General features: G+C 40.8%; 1 protein-coding gene across 4 annotated transcripts in view; it reads right to left on the reverse strand.

Annotated features, from left to right (window-relative positions):
- APBA1 (amyloid beta precursor protein binding family A member 1) overlaps positions 1-21,511 on the reverse strand; it is an 88,565-nt gene that overhangs the window by 38,450 nt on the left and 28,604 nt on the right. The window contains exon 1 of one of the 4 annotated variants that reach the window (XM_021380713.1): positions 21,267-21,301. The exons of the other annotated variants lie outside the window; for them this stretch is intronic. The gene's annotated coding sequence lies outside the window, so the exon portion shown is untranslated. Of the gene's footprint in view, positions 1-21,266; positions 21,302-21,511 lie in introns of those variants that run through there. 4 annotated transcript variants of the gene reach the window in all.

The raw sequence follows: 21,511 nt of genomic DNA on the forward strand, positions 1-21,511 counted from the left end.
ACTGTTTTCCTATGTGGTAACTGAAGACTAGTAAAATATTATTTTTCTACTCCTAGTAGCACTTTCCTTGTGTAGACATGAGGTTTTCCTGATTTTTCTCACTAGGCCTTCCAAGAGCACTTCATCTCCCACAAGCAAACAGAAATCAATACCCTAAATAAAATGCCATAGACAGAAGAGAATGTAAGCAAGAAAGGTCATCTGACCTGGGAAATAAAGACACAGCACCCATCTGAAATGTACTATACTCCCCCATTAATTGCCCAGAACAGCAGCTGTGCTCCAGTAATGACACATATGCAGGAAAGTGCTCTCTGAGCACTCTCAGCTTTGCACTCAAGACTTGATGGATGACTCTGTCTCCAGAACAGAGAAATCAGAGGCTGATTACTAGTGCAACCAGCTCTTTGCTGAAGGTTAAACTACCTCACTGCCAGTAAGAAAGAAAAATTAAACATCTCCACGTATTTTTCAAGCAACAGTATGAAACTGCTTGAGGAATTTTCTTTGCTACTTTACCCTAAAAAATATTTAAAATGCCACCAAAGGCTACACTGTCATCTGGAAACAAGACCACAACATTAATGTTCAGGAAAAATTTCCAATAACGTGAAAATATGAGATTCCAATTTGATTATTTGTTTCACACACTCAGATGTGTAATCACTTGCTTTCTTGTGCATGCACAAGCAGTTTTTTTATTCCAGGTACGTCTGTTCATGTTTACTTCGTAAGAGCACCTCAGGGTGCTCCCAAAGCAGCCCCTTCTCCTGGCTGAACTAGCCCCACTCCACAGTCTCCCTTCACAAGGCACAGTCTCCAGCCCCACCCACTATCCCAGGACCTCCCCTCCTCTCCTGCTCGTTTTGGGTGTCTCATGCTGTGAGTGCAGCCCTTGCTCTCCCTGGCTGAGGGGATATGTCCTGCTCCCACCTCTCCACACTGCTACCCACACACACAGGGCCACCCCTGCTCAGCTCCATGCCACCAGCGCCTGGGGCCACCCCCCAGAGTTGCGCCCCAGCCCCACCTGGCCCACTCTGTATCAGTGAAACAGATTATTTCCGCACACACACTTTAATCAACCTTCTCATATATAGAAAACATAACAGTTCCCTCTTATTTCACACAACATTTTAAAGAGAAAAATTTAGTATGTGTGGTGAGCTTGCAAGCAAAAAGAGCTTTGTCTGCCCTAGAAGTCATCTATTCCTTGAACATATTTACCCACAACTCCAAGTCACGCTAGAAGCAGAGAGACCTCAAACTGAATTTGCAAACTCACCACACCAAGTGTAAGCTGTCTTGGCACACTCTCTACGGAATTTCACAAAGCACTCGAGCAATGCACCAATATGTCACTTGTATAGTGCAGGTCTTTACAAAAGGCACATAGGTGCAAGTTACTTTTAGAAAGCCATCATGTTCTTTTAAAAAACATATGTCTTCTATTTTTCAGAGGCTCTTTGATATAAAATGGCTGAGAATGGAAGAGCATATGCAGTGACTCCTTAGAATTCTCCACCTCTCCAGTGACAGGAAACTCCCTTTTCTGAACTGTAGCTTGTCGGTGAAACCTCCCTCTTTTCACTTCCATGTGCTAAGTAAGCTCACCCAAAATAGCTTTAAACAAAAAGAGTTATGAAATATGTGCTTTTTGTCAGTTAGTCAAAGCAGCACCTGGAAAGACACATAAACATACCACACTATGTCACACACGGTTTCACACTGATAAGACTGAACAAGTATAAACCCTCACAACATTATAACTGTAAAGCACAAATGCAACAGCAGGCAAACCTACTCAGCACACAGATTTTTCAACAAGCTCTAGTGGAATCTTTGTAACGCTGTAATAAGAAAAAAGAATACATTAGAAAGTAAAAACAAAAAGACTGCAGGGTACATGGTGAAGGGGAAAGCAATTAAAATTAAGTAGTCACTTAAAAAAAAGAACTTCTGAGATCATACAAGGCTTCAGCATAAGGTCAAATAGTATCTATTTAAACACAGCACGATTCCTTCAGTCCCTCAAGAACCGTGTTACTTGGTAGCACATGCATGTTTCACTCTAGTCAGCAGAGGAAGCCTTGAAAAGAAAAAATAAAAAAAACAGCAATTTTCAGTTAGTCACAGTGCCTCAGTAAAAAATGTTTTCAGCACAGTATTCATATTCAAATTATGCTATTGAACCTATTTTATACCGCCAGTTGCTTCAATATGTTAAACTGTTCCAAGGGCTGCATCAGTTGTGCATGATTTCCAAACTGCTTTCCTGCAAAAATGCGTAAGGGAGAGTTTAGGAGAGGATTATCCTTGCTCAAGACAAGGCACTGAAAAATACCCATCTCCAAATATGAACACTGAATTTTTTATTGAATATGAATATTGTTTCACTCAAATAAACAACATCAAAACTGCGGGTGTAGTTATCTATATGCAGAAGCACTTACACTATTCATGTGTGTAAATATGTGCTTGTTACCCATATGTCTTAGTCAACAAATAAACAGGTAACCTGTGCTTATTAAGACTGGAGAGGCTGCATACAGTACTTTCCTTCCTTGGCATATTTACTAATTAAAATAAGCTATGTACATTTCAAAACTAAGATTTCTTACTGCAGAGGTATTTTCTAACCACAACTAGCCTAAAAGAAAATGTAGATTCCTAGAAGAAAGAAAGGCAATATTCTTATTAAAAGACAGCTGTACACTGGCCCAGGCTGTGTAGCCACGGCACTTAAAAAATCCATTGTCTAAATGAGAACTGGAGCCAGCCAAATACCAGGCACTGTGGCACAAGACTCAGCAACTTACCCACAGATGTGGTCTCCCCACAACTGAAAGCACATGAGACTTTGGATGTAACAGAGGAAAAAAGTGCAAAAACAAATTTATGACCAAAAGAACACTCAGCAACTGGAACAAAACCATGAAGGGAGTTAAGTCTGTGGCAGAAATACAAGTAAACCCTAAAAGTTATTCAGGATGCATAATTACAACTATTATTTAGATATTAGTAAGTATTATATTTCCCATACATAGTGCAATAAACATTCTTAACACCGGGGATCCACTTAGAACAATAAGGAACCAAGCATAACACCCATACTGGGATAGTAGCAAACTGAATTTAGCTGCAGTATGCACCTAACTGACTGAAAGGCCAGTCACACATTGGATTTCAGTTTCCCACTATTTCTAAATCTACTTTGGTTCCACTCAAGGTATAAAACTTTGTGGTGGAAAGGATGAGTATGTGTCAGCTGCAGACTCAAATGATATAATCTCCTTCAATATAGAGAATTAATTTAAATTTCTGCTTTTGATTTCCACATCATTTACAACAGTTCTTACATATCTCTTTTAATTTGAATTGACATCATAACCAATGAAACCTGGGTACAGAGTTTGGAAATGTCATAATTCCCTGGTAAACATGTAACAGAGTACTGCAACCACGCTGTGTTCTTGCAATCCTCATTTTATTAAAACTTAATTAAATTTGTGCAAGGAACACTATTCAGGAGTCTTCAAACTAGAAAGACCGGAAGTCTCAAGCGTTGGCCTCGTAAAGCTTTAGGGCACTGGAGAGAGTGTTATGCTCATAAAAGAGATTCTTCCCATCACTTTTTGTTACTGAAGTTCTGCTTATACAAGAAACAGACACAATGCACTCTGGGAGTATGCGAAACCATCCATATGGTGCCAGAGAAAGGTTAACTGGTATAATGGCCTAAAAACGCTAGAGAAAAATTTTGAGAAGAACCCACAGGCAACCTCTGCAGTGAAGCACAGCGATTACACACAGTAGACCAAAGATGCTTAAAAGAAAAAAAATCACAAATCCCAGTTTGACATTGGTTGAGGGAATAAATCTGTCTGCTCTCGCCAACCAGAACAATAAAGCATCATACGTAGAAGTGCTATTCTAAGAGCTAAGCTAAGCAAATGTGGCTTACTCTTTCACTCTCCTGTGATTCTTTGACAGGTTATTGCTATCTTTATTTCTGGGTGTACTATGGATTGCATCTTTAATTTACAGCTTTCTAATCTAAGTTATTAATTACATCAATTTCCAAATAAGAAAGAGAAATTAAAGCTGTATATGAACAGTGTCAAAGCATAATGACATCTAAGATCAGTAGTAGAATGGGAGACTAATTTCAGTCTCTGTTAAGAGGTTCAGTTATTAAAAATGAACATTTACTGAATCTGAGCTTGTGGTTATTTATAGTTTACAACGTTTTCTTCTCTGTGTAAAAAGAGCAGAACTGTCTCAGAGAGCACAGTGGAAAACACCAACTCTTCACAGATTAAATGATGTTATTTTCACAACAGTGACATCTTTATAACAATGTAAACTATACATTTCTACTTAAACAATAGGGGACAATCTATGCAAAAAAAAAAAAAAAAAAAAAAAAAAAAAAACCAACCAACCAACAACAAATATAAAACCCACACAAAAAAACCTCAAATGAACCTAACAAGCACAACACCCTTTCCATCTCCTTTTACATGCCATAGCATGTACATACAAAGCCATCTGTGGACAGAGCTAACAAACATGATACAGTAAACTGCAGAGAATGACAATCTTCATAGTGAGTATGTATGTCCCATGCTTGTGTCATGAGATTAAAAACTAAGATATCCAATAAACCCTTGGATTTTCCTCCTCTGTTCACAAATAAGGACTTAACCCTACCTTTCTGGTTGAGACAACCTTATTCAGCTGTATTCTTGGCTGTTGTTACACTCTTCATGTAAATATCTACCATGCACAACTATTCTTTGATGCAGTGGTCACAGAAAACATGCCAGCCAAGAATTAAGATTCAGAACACTCCTCATCTGTTAAAAATTCTGAGTCATTTAGTCCTTCTGATCTAATAACTTGAAATTATAGTGTGAGGGGAAAGTCAGTTTTTATTGATTTTGTTGTGGAAAGGAAAATTTTGAAGTGACTTAAATACTAGATTTTTTAATTCTTTAATGTGAACAAGCCACAGGTTGTGTCAGGTGCTCAGAAACATTTTGACAGTGTTGAGATGATCTCAATAAAAGAAGGATCTGCTAAAACTTGAGAAGGTTCTTGAGCAAATATTCAGGCTCATGAGAACAAAGTGAAATAAGAGAGGGGAAAGCCCACTCAGCTAGTACCTTAGTTAAATGGTGTACTTCAGCTGAGAGAAGCATGAAGAACAATGTTCTCAGGAGGGATTGTTTCAAACAAACAAAAAGGCTAGCACAGTACCAATGAAAAGTAGCTAGGATAGCTAAACAATATGTTTTTTACTTCTTAAAGGCATCTGCAACAAATCTAGCAGTTACCAGGACAACAGAGCAACACTTCTTGAGGTAAAAATCTGTTTCCTATCTTCCCAAATCCGAGTCTCATCGAAAAGATACGGAAATACCATAGAAACTTCAGTAACTGCCTAGATTCTGCATCATCTGATCCATAAAAAGATTTGTTCTGGGAGCTCATAATTGCCTCAGAACTTCAAGCAGAGGATACACCGTCATGGAAAGCAACTATTTTATTTCACTACTATCAAAGGAGCTGTATCTCAGTTAAGCTGAAAGCCGGTGGGAAAGATAGGATAAAGAATGCGCTTACCTTTCATCACGCAACAGGGAGTTAAAAATGTACTACTGCCTGGCAACTGTAACATCAGCTATGGAAAACACCAGATTTTACAGTAATCCTCCCCCCCTTTCATCTCAGAAAAATAAGACTCAAAAACAATTCTTTTAAAATTGTTATTGTTATTTCAATTGGACATACACTTAAGTACATGGTTTTTTGTTTTTTTTTTTTTTGGCAAATTCTTTATCTGGAGGTGCTTGAAAACGTCAATGTATTTAAGAGGCAGAGATGTTATTCAGAATGCTGCAGAGACCAGCTTCAGGGCAGGCTAAGACTGCACTGGGCAGAGGATCTGAAGCAAAAAAGGCTGATAAAAAAAAGCTCTTTTTAGGGCTTTTTTGAAGCCAGCAAAAGTACTCTGCTTGTGCCAGGGGCTGGCAGCTTGTGGGTGGGCTGCTGGGTCTCACCTGTCTCCAAGGGGAAAGCGGATCCTAGCCCAGGAGCTGGTAGGGCTTGCTGACAGAGCTTTAAACTAGGTACGAAGGGGTAGGGGATAAAATGATGCTCGCTAAGGTGGAGCAAGTAGTTCAGAAATTTCAACTAGGTCTGATGGGGGAAAAGGGTGGCGGTCAATGGGACAGAGAAGGGCTTGCAGATGTTGTGGTTGAAGGAGACTGTAGGGAAAAACCTCTGGATTGTCCTGTAGGGTCTTGTGAGGACCCCTCAGAGGAGGTAACATCGTGAATTCCCACCTGAAATCTTCTTGCATCCCTTTAGGGATACCTGCACCTGCTGCTTCCCTTAAGTGTCTGTATACTAATGCACACAGCATGGGAAATAAACAGGTAGAGCTGGAAATTTGTGTGCAGTCATAAGGCCACAATTTCATTGCGACCATGGAGATATGGTGGGACAGCTCACATGACTGGAATGCTGTCAAGGATGGCTACCTGCTTTTCTGGAAAAGACAAGCTGGCAAGGTGTGGTGGTGGAGTTGCTCTTCAAGTGAGAGAGCAGCTAGAATGTATCCAACTGCACTTGGGGGAGGGTGATGCACCAGTGGAGAGCTTGTGGGTGAGAATTAAGGGGTGGGCTAATACAGGTGACACTGCTGTGGGTGTGCATCATAGGCCCCCTGATCAGGAGTAATAAGTTGATGAGACCTTCTACAAGCAGCTGGAAGTAGCCTCGTGATCCCAGGTGCTGGTTCTTATGGGAGACTTCAATTACCCAGATACTTGCTGAGTAAGCAGCATGGCCAGGCATGCGTTCTCCGGACAGTTCCTGCAACGTGCTGAAGATAACTTTCTGATGCAGGTAGTTGTAGCGATCACAAAATTGTGGAGTTTGAGACCTTGAGTGGAAGAAGCAAACCAAAAAGTAGGATTGCTACCCTGTACTTTACGAGAGCCAACTTTGATCTCTTCTGGGACCTACTTGGAGCTGTCCCGTGGGGCAGGGTGTTAGAATGTAAGGGGGCATGTGTGAGCTGGTCAGCATTTAAACAGCACTTCTTCCAAGCTCCGAATCGGTGTGTTCCATTGGGTAAGAAACCAGGGAAAGGTGGCAGGAGACATGTGGATGAGAGGGGAGCTCATGCATAAACTCAAAGGGAAGAAGAAGGTCCATGAAATGTGGAAAAAGGGCCTGACCACGTGGGAAGAATACAGGAATCTTGTCAGGGGCTGCAGAGATCCGACAAGGAAGGCTAAAGGCAACCTAGAATTGAATCTGGCAAAAGAGATAAAGGATAATAAGAAAAGCTTTTTTAAGTATGTCAACAGTAAAAGGAAGACTAGGGAAAATGTGGGTCCCCTACTAAATGAGGGGGGGGTGTTCTGGTAACAGGGGATGCTGAGAAGGTGGATACTGAACGCCTTCTTTCCTTCTGTCTTCACAGCAAAGACTTCCCCTTGGGAATCCTGGACACTGGAGGTAAGCAAGAGAGCCTGGCAAATAGAAGGCTCCCCTTTGGTGAGGGAGGAGATGGTCTGAGATCATCTAAGCAACATCAGTGTGCATAAATCCATGGGCCCCAATGGATGCATCCACGTGTGCTGAGGGAGCTGACATAGGTGATCACTGAACTGCTCTCTATCATCTTTCGGAGGTCTTGGAGAATGGGAGAGGTGCCTGAAGACTGGAGGATAGCCAGTGGCACTCCGGTCTTCAAGAAGGGCGAGGAGGAGGATCCGGGAAACTACAGGCCAGTCAGCCTCACCACCATCCCTGGAAAGGTGATGGAACAGATTGTTCTGGACACCATCTCCAGGCAACTGGAAGAGAAGAAGGTTATCAGGAGTAGTCAGCATGGGTTCACCAATGGGAGGTCATGCTCGACCAACCTGGTAGCCTTCTACGATGGCATCACTGGCTGGGTGGATGGGGGGGAGAGCAGTGGATGTAGTGTACTTTGATTTCAGAAAGGCATTTGACACTGTCTCCCACAACATCCTTATAACAAAGCTGAAGAAGTGTGGAATAGATGAGTAGACAGTGAGGTGGGTTGATAACTGGCTGACTGGTAGAGCTCATAGGGTTGTGACTGGTGGCACAAAGTCCAGTTGGAGGCCTGTATTTAGCAGTGTTCCTCAGGGGTCAGTTCTGGGTCCAGTCTTGTTCAACATCTTCATCAATGACCTTGATGAGGGGATAGTGTCCACCCTCAGCAAGTTTGCTGATGATACGAAGCTAGGAGGCATGGCTGACATGCCAGAAGGCTGTGTGAGACCTGGACAGGCTGGAGAGTTGGGCAGAGAGAAACCAGATGAGTTTTAACAAGAGCAAGTGTAGAGTCCTGCACCTAGGGAGGAATAACTGCATGCACCAGTACAGGTTGGGGGATGACATGCTGGAGAGCAGCTCTGCAGAGAGGGACCTGGGGGTCCCGGTGGAAGACAGGTTGGCCATGAGCCAGCAGTGTGCCCTGGTGGCCAAGAAGGCCAATGGCATCCTGGGATGCATTAAAAATAGTGTGGCCAGCAGGTCAAGGAAGGTGATGCTCCTCCTCTAGTCTGCCCTAGTCAGGCCTCACCTGGAGTACTGGGTCCGGTTCTGGGCTCCCCCATACAAAGAAGACAGGAATCTCCTGGAGAGAGTCCAGCAGAGGGCCACAAAGATAAGAAAGGGCCTGGAGCACCTCTCTGAGGAAAGGCTGAGCGACCTGGGTCTGTTCAGCCTTGAGAAAAGAAGACTCAGAGGGGATCTGATTAATGTTTATAAATATCTAAGGTATGGGAGGCAAAGGGATGAGGCCAGAATCTTTTCAGTGGTGCATGGCAATAGGACAAGGGGAAATGGCCACAAACTGAAGCATAGGAAGTTCCTCACAAATGTGTTTAAGAACTTCTTCACAGTGAGGGTGACAAAGCATTGGGACAGGCTGCCCAGAGAGGTTGTGGGGTCTCCTCTGCAGATGTTCAAGACCTGCCTGGACGTCTACCTGTGCAACCTGGTCTAGGAGCCTGCTATGGCAGGGGGGATGGACTTGATGATCTCTAGAGGTCCCTTGCAGCCCCTACAATTCTGTGATTAATGTGGAAGACTAAGGAGGATGGACAAATGTGTTATCTACAAAATACCCAAGTATTTGACAACGGTGGCTTACCAGGTCTTTTCCATCCCCTTCTCACATTTCAAAAACAACTGAATTAACACTTTTTAGCTGACACACTCTAGGCTCCTTTTCAAGAACATGATGCATACTTGGACCACATTATTAAGAAGCTGCTTTTACATACTGGATAGCTTGTCTTTTCTTTCAGAATGGTAACAGAGTCCATATCTACTTTCATTCAGCAAAATTAGGCAAGAAAGAGCCAGCAGGAGCTGCAAGCTATAAGACCCCTGGTGGAGAAACAGCAAAATCCCACTAACAGAAAGATTTTATTCAAAGGTCTAGGCTAACCAAAATTAAATAACTAAATAAATTTGAATGCAACTTCAAAAGGTCTGAGCTTGTACCTATACAACTTTCATATTCAGTAAAAAAAGATACAAGAAACAAAAACTATGGAACAACAACAAAGATGTAAAGGGGGAAAAGTGTGAATGTATAACATAGGTTACAGAAGTTAAAATTAATATTTTTCATCACCCCCCAGACACCTTTCTCTTCTACCACATTCTCTGTTATCATTTTAACCCAATCTAATCTCCAGACATCAAGTTGCAACAGCACTTGCAGTTCCTTTCAGTTTCTTCTATTCCAAGGACAAACTGCTAATTTAGTCTCCATTAAAACAAAACAAAACCCACCACTGCCAACAAAATCAAATCAAAGCAACAACAACAACAAAAAAAAACCTACAAAGCCGCAGAGAATAGCTCCAAAGGCTTGAAAGAAATCTGTCACTTCCATCTTCTCACAGATTTGCAACTCTGTCACAGTGCTATACCACAAAGGCAGCCTCACTGTCCTCACAAGAACCACTTGGCAGGATGCCATACATTTACATCCCAAGCTATTAGATTAAAAAAATGGCCGAACTGGACATTACACAACTGTGTCTTCCACTGCTACAAACTTCCTGAGGTGCTGTGATGACTTCACAGCAGCAGAGCAGATGCACCACAAGGTATCACATACTAGACTTTTGGCTGTTGGAGGCTGGCCTGACTAGACCAACACCTACATGCATTTGACCAGCCCCACCAGAGATGTCCCAGGCTGCCCTAAGGCAATTTTTACCTAGCCTGACATGGGAACAGCTTCTGTGCCTCCAGTGGCTCGGGAAGCATATGCACATGTGCTCCTCCCTGAGGCTGATGAGAGAAAGGTCACTTGTCCCAAAGGTGAGTACCAACATGGCTCTTATTCCCCCACATGGGGGAAGTCCTTGACCGAGACCTACTTTCTGCACAAGCACATTTCTGTTAGTGGAACTAGTTGCTCCACGGCAACTACACATTAAATCTGTTCCCCAGACATAATTAAACCCTAATGAAGGCTGGCATTTCTCCACATCTGCAGCTGAGAACAGAACTTGAAGAGTCTTAGTAACTACACTGTCCTTAGTGGGTTCTCAGATACACCTCACAGCAAGCAGGCACAGCCTAAGCAGGGGAGATTCAGGGTGGGGTAGGAAGGAGGACTGTGCCTAGCTACAGCTGCCTGAACCCCTCAGGTAAAGAAAAAAATAACCCTGGTGATGCTAATCAAGTTAACCAGATCACACAGTTTTTGCCAGATCAAGGAAATCCAAACCTGATATATTATGTCGAAAACATAAAACTTTCCACACTCATCAGTGTCTAGCCACTAAGGAAACAAGCTTACCAGAACACTCATCAGTGTCTAGCCACTAAGGAAACAAGCTTACCAGAACACTNACACTCATCAGTGTCTAGCCACTAAGGAAACAAGCTTACCAGAACACTCATCAGTGTCTAGCCACTAAGGAAACAAGCTTACCAGAACACTATTATACACAACAGAGTTCTGAGTGAAAAAGAAAAAAAAAAAGGAAATTGAGGGCTATCACTCAAATACACTTCTCATATCCCTATGCAAAGTTTACAGCGAGAACCTCCAACAAGTCAAGTCAAGCAATACGTATCACAATGGGAAAAAAGGATAGAATGTTAGAGTTATAAAGGAGACAGAACACAAACAAGACATTTTCTAAACACAGGTAAGGTGGCAGGTGTCTTCCTTTTAAATTACTGTTCCCCCTCACTGGCCAGTGCCCTTCCAAATAAAAATTACTTCAAAACAAGCTTCAGGTGTCTCACATTTCTGTGAAAGTAGGTTACTTTGTCTTCTCTTCAGAGAAGACTTACTTAGACTTTAGTAGAAAAATAAACACATTGAAAATACTTTTATGATAGATTCCTAATCTTTTTATAATATTCACACACATAAATACTGCAATTATAGCAGAGAAAAGTAGCAACAAGAAAGTGCAGTTGTGATGTAAAAAACATTTCAGGTGGGTAAGCTTACAGGAGGAAAAGTACAAGCCTAAAATGTCTTAGTACTTAAAGTATTTAGGTATTCAACTATTAAATTTTTTCTTCTTTTTTGCTTGCAGACTGCATGGGAGTCAGTGGTTCCTTCTGCTTATTGATATAAGTTATTCGAAAGAAAATGTACAAAGACATGACCATTTCTTCCCAGGCAATCAAGTCCTAATTATTTTGCTTTATTACGTTTTATGCAGAGAAAATGATGCATTTTAAGTGTTCCCTGAGACCAAGGCAAGAGGGATTCTGCAATATCAGGGATTTAAAGTTATTCTGCATTATCCTTTTACTCCTTTTCAATGAAGGACCATCCCTCCTACAGTCCTGTCCTTCTCTTCTGACTTCCAAGCTTAAATGCCACTATTCTCCAGTGGTATTTCACCAACATTAAAAGCCATGCCAGTCTCGTCTCCACTCTGCATCATGCAAATAAACAGTCTGGACCGCTTCTTAAGCATTAGACCATTGCATAAATGACCTTACTACAAATATGCACATATTAATTTCACAGTTCTTTACTATTAGTTCAGCATCCTTTATTTTTAATTTCTTAAAGCCAGGACTGACGATGTGACCTATCTCACAGAAAGATTTTTAAAATGAAGGCACAATACCAATGACTTATTAATTTTAAATACTGAAGTGGACTAGAAGAAACTATGGAAGCTTTACAGAGTTATGTATTTCCCACAGATCTGAAGGGTGCTACAGCAGTACGTTAATATAACTAATTCACTACAGAATCCAACACTGTTTCCAATCAATCAGGCAGATGGCTACTGTCAAGTTACATGGGTATGTCTAAAGGAACAGAAATTTTAGGCCTATAAAGCTGAAAAGGCCCACGGTAACAAGTAAATCCGATCTCTGAAAAGGCACAAGTCATTACGAACCCTAAGGGTCCAGCCGCACATTTTACCTTCCGAAATACTAGCACAACATGAGGCTTCCTTTCAGTTTTCCAGGACTCTGGCATTGCTAACACATCTATCGCAAACTAAGATTCCCAGAAGGGTGTGGCTCTCCTGACATATTCTTCTGGAGATTTTAAGTCAGTTACCTAAACAGAACAATTTTTTATGGACAAAAGCAGTTGGTTGACAGTAGGAACTTTGCTGGGCTGAGTTTTGAGACTTCTGAGTAGGCAAGTTTCTGTGGTTACCTGTGCAGATCCTGAGCTCAAATACATAACATCCAAGGTCTGTAATTAAATGTAAAGCACTGCAAATATAAGCAATGTTTCACAAACTTGATTCCAACAATCACAAGGTTAATGAATCCCAGTCAGGTCTGGGAGAAAAGACTGTTTGCCCTTTTAGCTCTGTGACTAGATTTTGCCTTTTCTGAAAGCCTCTTAATTTCTGTCTCTCATCAATTCCTGGGGGGAAAAAAAAAAAAGAAAAAAGAGGAAGAGAATGGGCAAAAAAAAAGATCCGCAGTTTGTAAGGGTGAATAGATTGTCACCCACACTTTTCAGAGTTGCTCAAGGCAGGCCTGCATTCATGTTTTAGTTTGTCTCTGAAGTACGCCTCTGAAGGGCAACTGTTTTTGCTCTCCACACAGCACAAACTTCAGTTCACGTTGTGGAGCAGGCATGAAGATGACATAATGGGTCCTCTGGTCCTAGGTTGGCCGCCACTTTTTCTGGGCAAAACCCGAAACTCTCCATAGACAGAATATTCCATCACCTCTCTGAGCAACCTGTCCCATCCATGCAATCACTTTGCAGGGAAGACTTCTTCCATGATGTCCCATCTAAATGTCTATTACTGCGATAACTCCGTACAGCTAAAACATCAGAACTGACTTTACCAGCAAATTCATCTTGTAATGTGTGTGTGCATATGAGTAAATGGAAGCCTGAAAAGAAACATCCAGAGGATCAGGATGTTTCTTAGAGGAACTAAGAAGGGAAGAATGGGGTGAAGGCCCAGTGCAAAAGACGTGGCATGTTACACACAAGGTAAGTTAACAAGGCAAGAATCGCTTCATATGAAAATTTTCAGCAATTCAAGTAGATACAAGCATTACAGCTGAAGACCTGGCATCCAGTTTCAAAACTCTGCCAGTGACGTATTTTTTGATTCTTGAATTTGAATGTTTCTTTACACTCCACATTAGTGTTTGGACTCCACACTCCAGAAGTAAGACATGAGATTTGGGGATATTTGCTTAATTATTTAAGCCATTATTTTCATTTTCTTTGCATGCATACCAACACTTTCCCCCTTTTAAAAATGTTTTAAAAAAATACATGAAGAATCATAATAAAATTACATAAGTTGTTAAGAAAAATTAGCAGTCAAAGAAGAAAAAGGAAAAACAGGTACCTAACTTCCTAACTTTTTAAAAGTGTACTCAGAAATTTCGTCTTTTAATCCTGAATAGCCTAATTCAGTTAAAACAGTCTTGTGATTGACTTACTTTAGATCAGAACTGTCAAGTGAAACTCTGTACTACCCAGCATTTCTAGTCATAAGACTGTAATTTTCATGAAACCACAAAGAACCTATTAAGAGATTCTTCTTTTATGTACCAGGGTACCTGAATGAAACACTTCAGTTATGGTTACTGACAGCGTACCAGTGAAACAACTCCATTATGGTTAAGAAGGCAATTTCACCATTTACTTGAATAAACGTCCTCTGCGCGAAGTCTCTCACACTCTTTCCTGAAAGGAAGGCACTAATCTGCATACACACACTGACTGTTTTGAGATGAAAACCATCCTGCGTGAACTCCTACACAGTATAGGCTTGAAATTTCCATCCTGTAATTCTACAGCAACTCTATGTATTTGTTTACAGGCTCCTGTGTACACTCTCTCACTACTCAGATGGACCAGACCATAAAATGACTAATTTTGTTGGCAAGATGAACACAGTCTAATGACTTCACAACTGCACAAATCCCAAATTAGGGCCTTCAGAGCAGCCTTGGTGGAATTCTCAAAAAAAAACAGAACAAAACCATCCCACAACTCTATCAACTAAACCAATTGCTCTATCGCTTTCACATTCACATACAACTTTAGCCAGAATTATGGAGCACTGCTAGTCATACAAAATTGAATCAATTTGTCATATTTTACCATTAGAAAAAACACCACCACCCAAAACTCTGCCTTATTTTATCTGTCAGCCTTGTTCTGCCTTAACAATCACTGATGGACTGAAAAATGTTTCACACACAATGAAGGCTTCCTGTGAGTTTAAACTTTTGTCTCTTATTGTTCCCAGGTACTTTTTGCAGTAAGATAGGCTCCAATGAGATTTCACTTTTTTCACTTTTCCCAAGATTTCACTTCAGGGGAAATTCCTACCACTTTGTACACAAAGTAATCTAACAGGATATCAAAGAGACTGCATTTTAGCAAGAGAGAAGAATACAGCATTAGATGAAAGCTTAAAAGTAAAATACTTTTTTCACACAAGATATCCGAAGGACCTTTGCAAAAGATCAAAAAAGTAGAAAAGACTTGTCTGTGAAGCAGATTAGGGCTAATGCCAGTATTTTCCTTTCAATACTATGTCCAATTTGCCAAAGGTACACGTCTTCTTTTAATAGCACTTACTTTTTTCAAGTACTGCGAGAATCCTTTTTCTTTTCTATATACACCGTTAAGAAACCAACAAAGATAGCTTTTTATCCAAACAGATCTTTCTTATTATCAGCCAGGATTATGGTAGCACGTCATCAAGCAACATGAACAAGCTAACACTGTCCACAGGTCAAGTTCCTATGCTATTTGATACCCGCGGGAACATTAAAAAGAAAGGTCAAAACTAACCTGAAAGATGAAAGACTGTGCTTCTACATCTCTATCTTGGATAAAAATCCTCTTTTCAACCTTGCAGACTGACTTCTTCAACCACTGGAATAGTAATTTTTATAGCTAGCTGCATTACAAGAGGGACTATTAAGTGTATAAATCTTTCTTGGGAAAAATGAAGAAAACATGAAATTGCATTCAGATTCGGAACAGCCAACTAGAGGTTAGCCTGTAATTTCTGCCAACATCTAGAAATTACCATTGCAAATGTAGAAAATTCTTACAAAGCTGAATCAATTGGTTGAAAAAAAATCAACTCCACAACTTGTGGCCTACTTCCTTTTCAGAATTATCTCCAGTTAAAGAAAATGATCTGTTCCATATAAAACTAAATTTTTTTAGTCTTTGACTTACTAACACTCAGCTATTTTGAAGTATGAGATTTCGTTCAAATATCTAAATTACAACCACTTCACATATTGTAAGAGATTATCATCCCCAAAAGAGATAAGCAATTGGTCACAAATCTGTGTTAACTGAAGTGGACACACGCTAAGCCCAGATAAGGCTGGAAGCTAAATGGATGATCCAAATTACAAGGGCTGCTCCAAAAGAAATACTTCCTATTTTATTATCTTGGGCCACGACGTCAAAGGCAGATGCTGCTGGTATGGCAGCAGAGGTTGAACCTTCTCACAAATATTGTTCCATGTTGTTGCCGTGTGTCAGATGGCAGCAAAGGGGCATTCTGACAAAAAGGTGTCTGATGCGGAAGTGCAGGTGAAGCAAAGGGGTGGAACGGAATTCCTCCATACAGAAAAAATGGCACCCACTGACATTCACTGATGCTTGCTGAACATTTACGGAGACCAAACAGTGGATGTGAGCACCATGAGGAGGTGGGTGGTGTGTTTCAGCAATGATGCTGTCATTATAGCTGTGAAACATAGGGTCCTCCCCCAGTGCGGATTTTTATGAGCACAGCATGCAGGCTCTTGTTCATTTTGTTCATAGCTAATACGGTGACTACGTTGAAAAACTGAATTTGCTCTATCAAATACTGTTCTTTGTATCAAATTGTGCTCTTTGTATCTGTTGTAGTTTCCATGGAAGCAATTAGGGGGCATTACTTTCAGAGCAACCTACGTACAGTAAGCACTTGAATTTTCTAAGGCACAGTCAACATGCTTAACAACAGAAGGTTATTTTAATCAAATGACTGACGAATTGCAACATATACAGTAAAAGCTGCAGGACACCATGGATCAGAGGGCAGGAATGGATCAAATGATGTAATGTTCTGACTCCCTGAAAGTAGTTCTACTTAGAACAAACCTTTCAGATTTTCCTGCAAACTTTCCAGCTTGGTGTTTCCTGGAGCAAAGATGAAATAGGGACAAACTCCAGCATCACAAGAGCTCTAACATCCACAAGTGAAGGAATCTCATAATGCCCCCCCATGCTGCTCTTTGGGTATGTCTTTGTAAATGAAAAATAATACAAATAATATAACTGTTAACTACTCACAGCCAGAAACATGAGAAACACAGCAGAAGCAGACACACTACCTCCAAGCTCTAATGCAGAGGCAAGCACACAAGACATTCCTCTTAAAAGCAGGCTACAGAAAAACCAAAGGGCAAAATAAGCCTCTCCTTGAATAGCTCAAATTAGTCTTCCTAGTCTAGCAATAGGTTTCTGCATCCCTGGGCATGATGCTAGAGCAAATAAAACAAATATCAAGCACTAAGAGAGTCTGGAAGCGAGTAGCAAAATTCTTAATGAGAGTTATACTAATGTGCAAATTCATACAGGAGAAGGCAAATTTGCACATAGTAGACTGATTATTCTCTCAAGGGGATGGCATCCAACCATAAATGGAAACGCTGAAAGCAAAAAAAAAAAAAAAAAAAGGTCAGCAATAGAAAATTGGGCAGATAAACTATGTCATCAATTCTTTTAACAAGTACAGAAATAATGACATTGCAGCAAGACTACAAATCAGCATAAACCTACAAGCACACTGCAACAAACACAAGCGCTGCACTGCATGCACAAAGTAAGATGAATCTCACACAAATACTTGCTTTAGAAAAGGTGATATAAAAATGCAAAATAGACAAACCTAACCTAACCAAACAGGAAAAACCCAACAGCAAAGTCAACAAAGGAAAATCGTAGTGACTGAAAAACAACTGCTTTATGAATAGAAAAACAATGGTGCAGAAAACATGTTTCCTTCCTTAAGGTTCAGAAAATCTACAATTAATTCTTTTTACTATGTTATTTAACTGTATTGTCAGGGAATAACAATACAAATCACAATTCAGGTAATCAAATGTGTTGAGAAGCTGAAATATGGATTTTTGCAGCCTGTAAGAGTAAAAAGATGCAGACAAACATTTTAAAGGGCTCATTGAGGAAATCTGGATATTATATAAAATAGGAAAGAAGGAAAAAAATCAAGAAACCCATCAGACTATTTGAAGCACAACAGATTCTCCTGTTAACAAGCTCAAATCAATCATCCATGCACACTGTGAAGAACTAAATGTCAGGAATACACTGAAGGAAAACGAGTATGAGGGAATTGCTGGAGACGACAGAGAGAACAACAGAATTTAAGTGACTGTAAAACACCACAGGCGAAGGACTCCAAGCAGCGACATGATGGCTCCCTTGGCTGCAAGCCCTCCTAAGTGCAGCTAAATCCCTTCCACATACATTCACCGCACACCCTAGAGAGGTCAGCCTCACCAGTGTCAAGCTCCATAACATCATAGCCCAGGTCTCCCACACCTGAGACCCATTCTAAGAAAATGCAGCTGTGGCTTTAACCCTTTGCTGCTTGTTTTACCCACAATATACTGAATGCTTCAAAAGACTAAAGAAAAGTAGAAATGCATTATTTCATTTCTGTCTCCTGCTCCAAAACCCTCATTCTTCTGGTCTCTGTTAAACAGCTCTTCCTATACCAGCCTGGACAGGAAAACCACTTGTTCAGACCAACACCTGCAGCATCAGCTGGATTAGAGGGCACAACCAAGCAGAAACACAAGCAATAAGAAGGTACCAAAGGAGGACGTGAAAATTCCTTGTGAATTACCTTCCCCAAATTTCCTACTCAAGCATTTTATTTGTAGTAATTTTTAAATGCATTAAAACTTCTACCACAAGTGTCCTTTTTCTCCCAAGGCCTGCACTTCTATCACTGCAGGAAAGCCCCAGTCACACAGCTACATGTTACCTGGCACCTTACAAAACCACTCAGCTTTCCTTCTCGGAAGTAAAGCCAAGACCAGCCACAACTCTATGAAGTTGTAAAGAAACCACCTTACTTCCTCCACGGAGGTTCTTGCAGTGGTTACTCTGCATGGGGTCCAGGCATCAAGGTGCTGAAGGCAGGGGAGCTGCAGGGCTCCTCTGTGGGGAGCGGCTAGGACTGCCCTGTGCCACACACAGTTGATTCCAGCCAGCTCCAATGGCCCTACTGCAGGGAATGGTTGAGCTCCGCAGCCATGCTGGTGCCACCTACGGGGAAACAGGTTTAAGCAACAGCAAAAAACACTGCTCTGCAAAGACAAGTGAAGATAAAAAGTGAGAGAAAGAGGCCTGCAGCCACTGAGGTCAGAGCAGAAGGAGGTGCTCCAGGCATGGAACAGCAGCTCCCTGCAGCTGAGGAGAGGCCACGGAGGAGCAGGCTGTGCCCCTGCAGTCCATAGGCAGCATGCACAGCAGATCTCCACATGCAGACATTGAGAAGCCCACAGCGCAGCAGTGGCTGAGGCCTGAAGTTTTTGTCTTTGTTTCTCCCCCACCCAACTCTACTTTAATTGGCAATAAAATAATTTTCCCCAAGTTGCATCTGTTTTGCTGGTGGTGGTTAACTGGTACATTATCTCCATGTCTTCATCACTGTGTAAATGCTCTCATAATCTCTTAAAGGCTACTATATGGCTCATAGTTACCCTCAACTGCCATTATAACACATTGTGTTACTCTAACGGATAAGCAAAAAGAAGCTAAAAGTAGTGCACTGAAGTCAGTATACTCAATTTTCAGAAAGAAGTATTATCCAGTTTGAATTAAGAAATTAGGTTCTCCTTCAAATCCATCCCAAGGCAGTTCTGGTTTTGACCCTTTTTTAAACAAGAGGTTATTGTTCTGTGGCTACACAAGAGAAATACTAATAAGCAACAAAACAAAACCAACAACCAAACCCAAACCAAACAAAACAAATACCACTTACAGACAGCTTCAGTTGGTAAAATACAGTTTCCAGGGCACCTTGCAATTATGCACTAGTAACTCACGCACCAAATAGACATTCCTGCATGTGACTGCATATGATCCTGTCTGCAAAGATCTCTTTACTGAAACACATCTCAGGTCTCCGCAATTTAAACTGGTAGAGAAACTGCAGCAACCATCTAATTAATCTGGAGAACACAGTCTGAGAACATAGGATAATCTCATCTTCAGCCACATTCTGAAATACAGCTGAAGACTACAAACATTTTTGGAAGTACTCACGTGAATGTTACTGCTTGACTTTCTAAAGCATTTTAGGAAGCTTCAGTACTACGCAATTTAAAGAGAGGCCCCTTCTACCCCATGCTGCCTAGTCATATGGCAGTAATGATATTTCCAGATAGGGCTGCAACATATCAGAAATGTTTAGTTTCTAGAAGACTGCTGAACCAGTCACTGACACAGGTGGCTTCCTATCAATCCCCTAGTCAGGTGTAAATAACCAGGTAGGAGCAGATGAATAATTGGAAATGAGTGCATGGCTACACAGACAGAAAAGTTTTACTTTTCTCAGCTGAGACACCCTGATTGGCAAATGAAGGATGGAAAAAAAATGCAGAGATGGTGAAGAAGCTGTTCAGAATAATTGCTCAGCAACAGCAAAAGGTAATTAAAGTAGTTTTGAAGAAATTCATGGGAAAAGACTTATACATTATGACAGTTATAACTTCGACTTCCAATTTGAATCTAGGAAGTAGATGAGACACTGGAACAGGTTGCCCAGTGAGGTTGTGCTTACCCTCTCCTTGGAAGCATTCAAGGCCAGCCTGGATGGGGCTGTGAGCAATGTGGTCTAGCGAGAGGTGTCCCTGCCTGTAGCAGGGTGCTGGAACTAGATGATCTTAAAGCTCCCTTCCAACCCAAACCATTCTATGATTCTATGAAACTGCAACAGGATTACAGAAGAAACAGGAACAGTGTCAAAAGACAGTTCCTTGAACACTGGAGATGTTCTCATAAAATGCCCAAACAGAAAAACTAGTAGAGAGTTCTGCTGTGTGTCTCATTACCCATCACGAAAATTCCATGGGACAAATAACTGTAGCAGTAACATGGAAGACAACAGCATGTTCATGAAGGACAGCTATGGCAAGGACATTGCATTTTGAGAGTAGTGCATTTATTCTGAAATTCAAGAAAATATAAAATACTGAAGATGGAAGACAAGAAGACAACAAAGGAAAAAGAAGAAGGCAACAAAGAAAATACTACAGATGAATCAGATTTTCAACTTCAGAGACAAATACAGACAAGATTTGTTTTTCCTAACAAAATACCTCAGCTACTCAAAAGACAGCTCATAAAATACATGAAGTCATTAACTCAGGCATTGGGTGAGAAAGCTATGCAAGACCCAGTTACTGCAGTTGGACTTGATGATCTTCACATGTCCGTTACAACTGAAGTATTCTAATTCTTGAAGAATACGATACTTTGTTGCTTCAGAAATTACTAAATACGGAGCAATTAGCATTGAAAAATGCGACGTGATAGATAACTGCATCACAATCACAAAACAATGAAGTACAAGCTTGTAAGAAAAGCAGGATTCTGTGAATGACAAGATGAAAATAAAAGTTCTGGGAGAGGTGCCAGATAAGTACAAATAATTACAAGATACCTGGAATACAAGGCCTCCGAGAAAGACTGAAGAAAATGACTTTTTTGGTCCCCTGTGAAAAAAGAAGAAAAAAGACAAAAAAGAAAAAAACATCTTAAGAAGACAACTAAAAATACTGAAAACACTGAGATCAGGTCTTAGGGAAAAAAAACAAAAGTCAACAAAACAAAAAAAGTACATATACACTCGTAACTTAAAAGGACAATGGAGCCCTAGATCTGATTAATTTTGGAGGCTATGGAATC

Source organism: Numida meleagris, chromosome Z (genome assembly GCF_002078875.1).
Source record: "Numida meleagris isolate 19003 breed g44 Domestic line chromosome Z, NumMel1.0, whole genome shotgun sequence".
NCBI classification, from domain to species: domain Eukaryota; kingdom Metazoa; phylum Chordata; class Aves; order Galliformes; family Numididae; genus Numida; species Numida meleagris.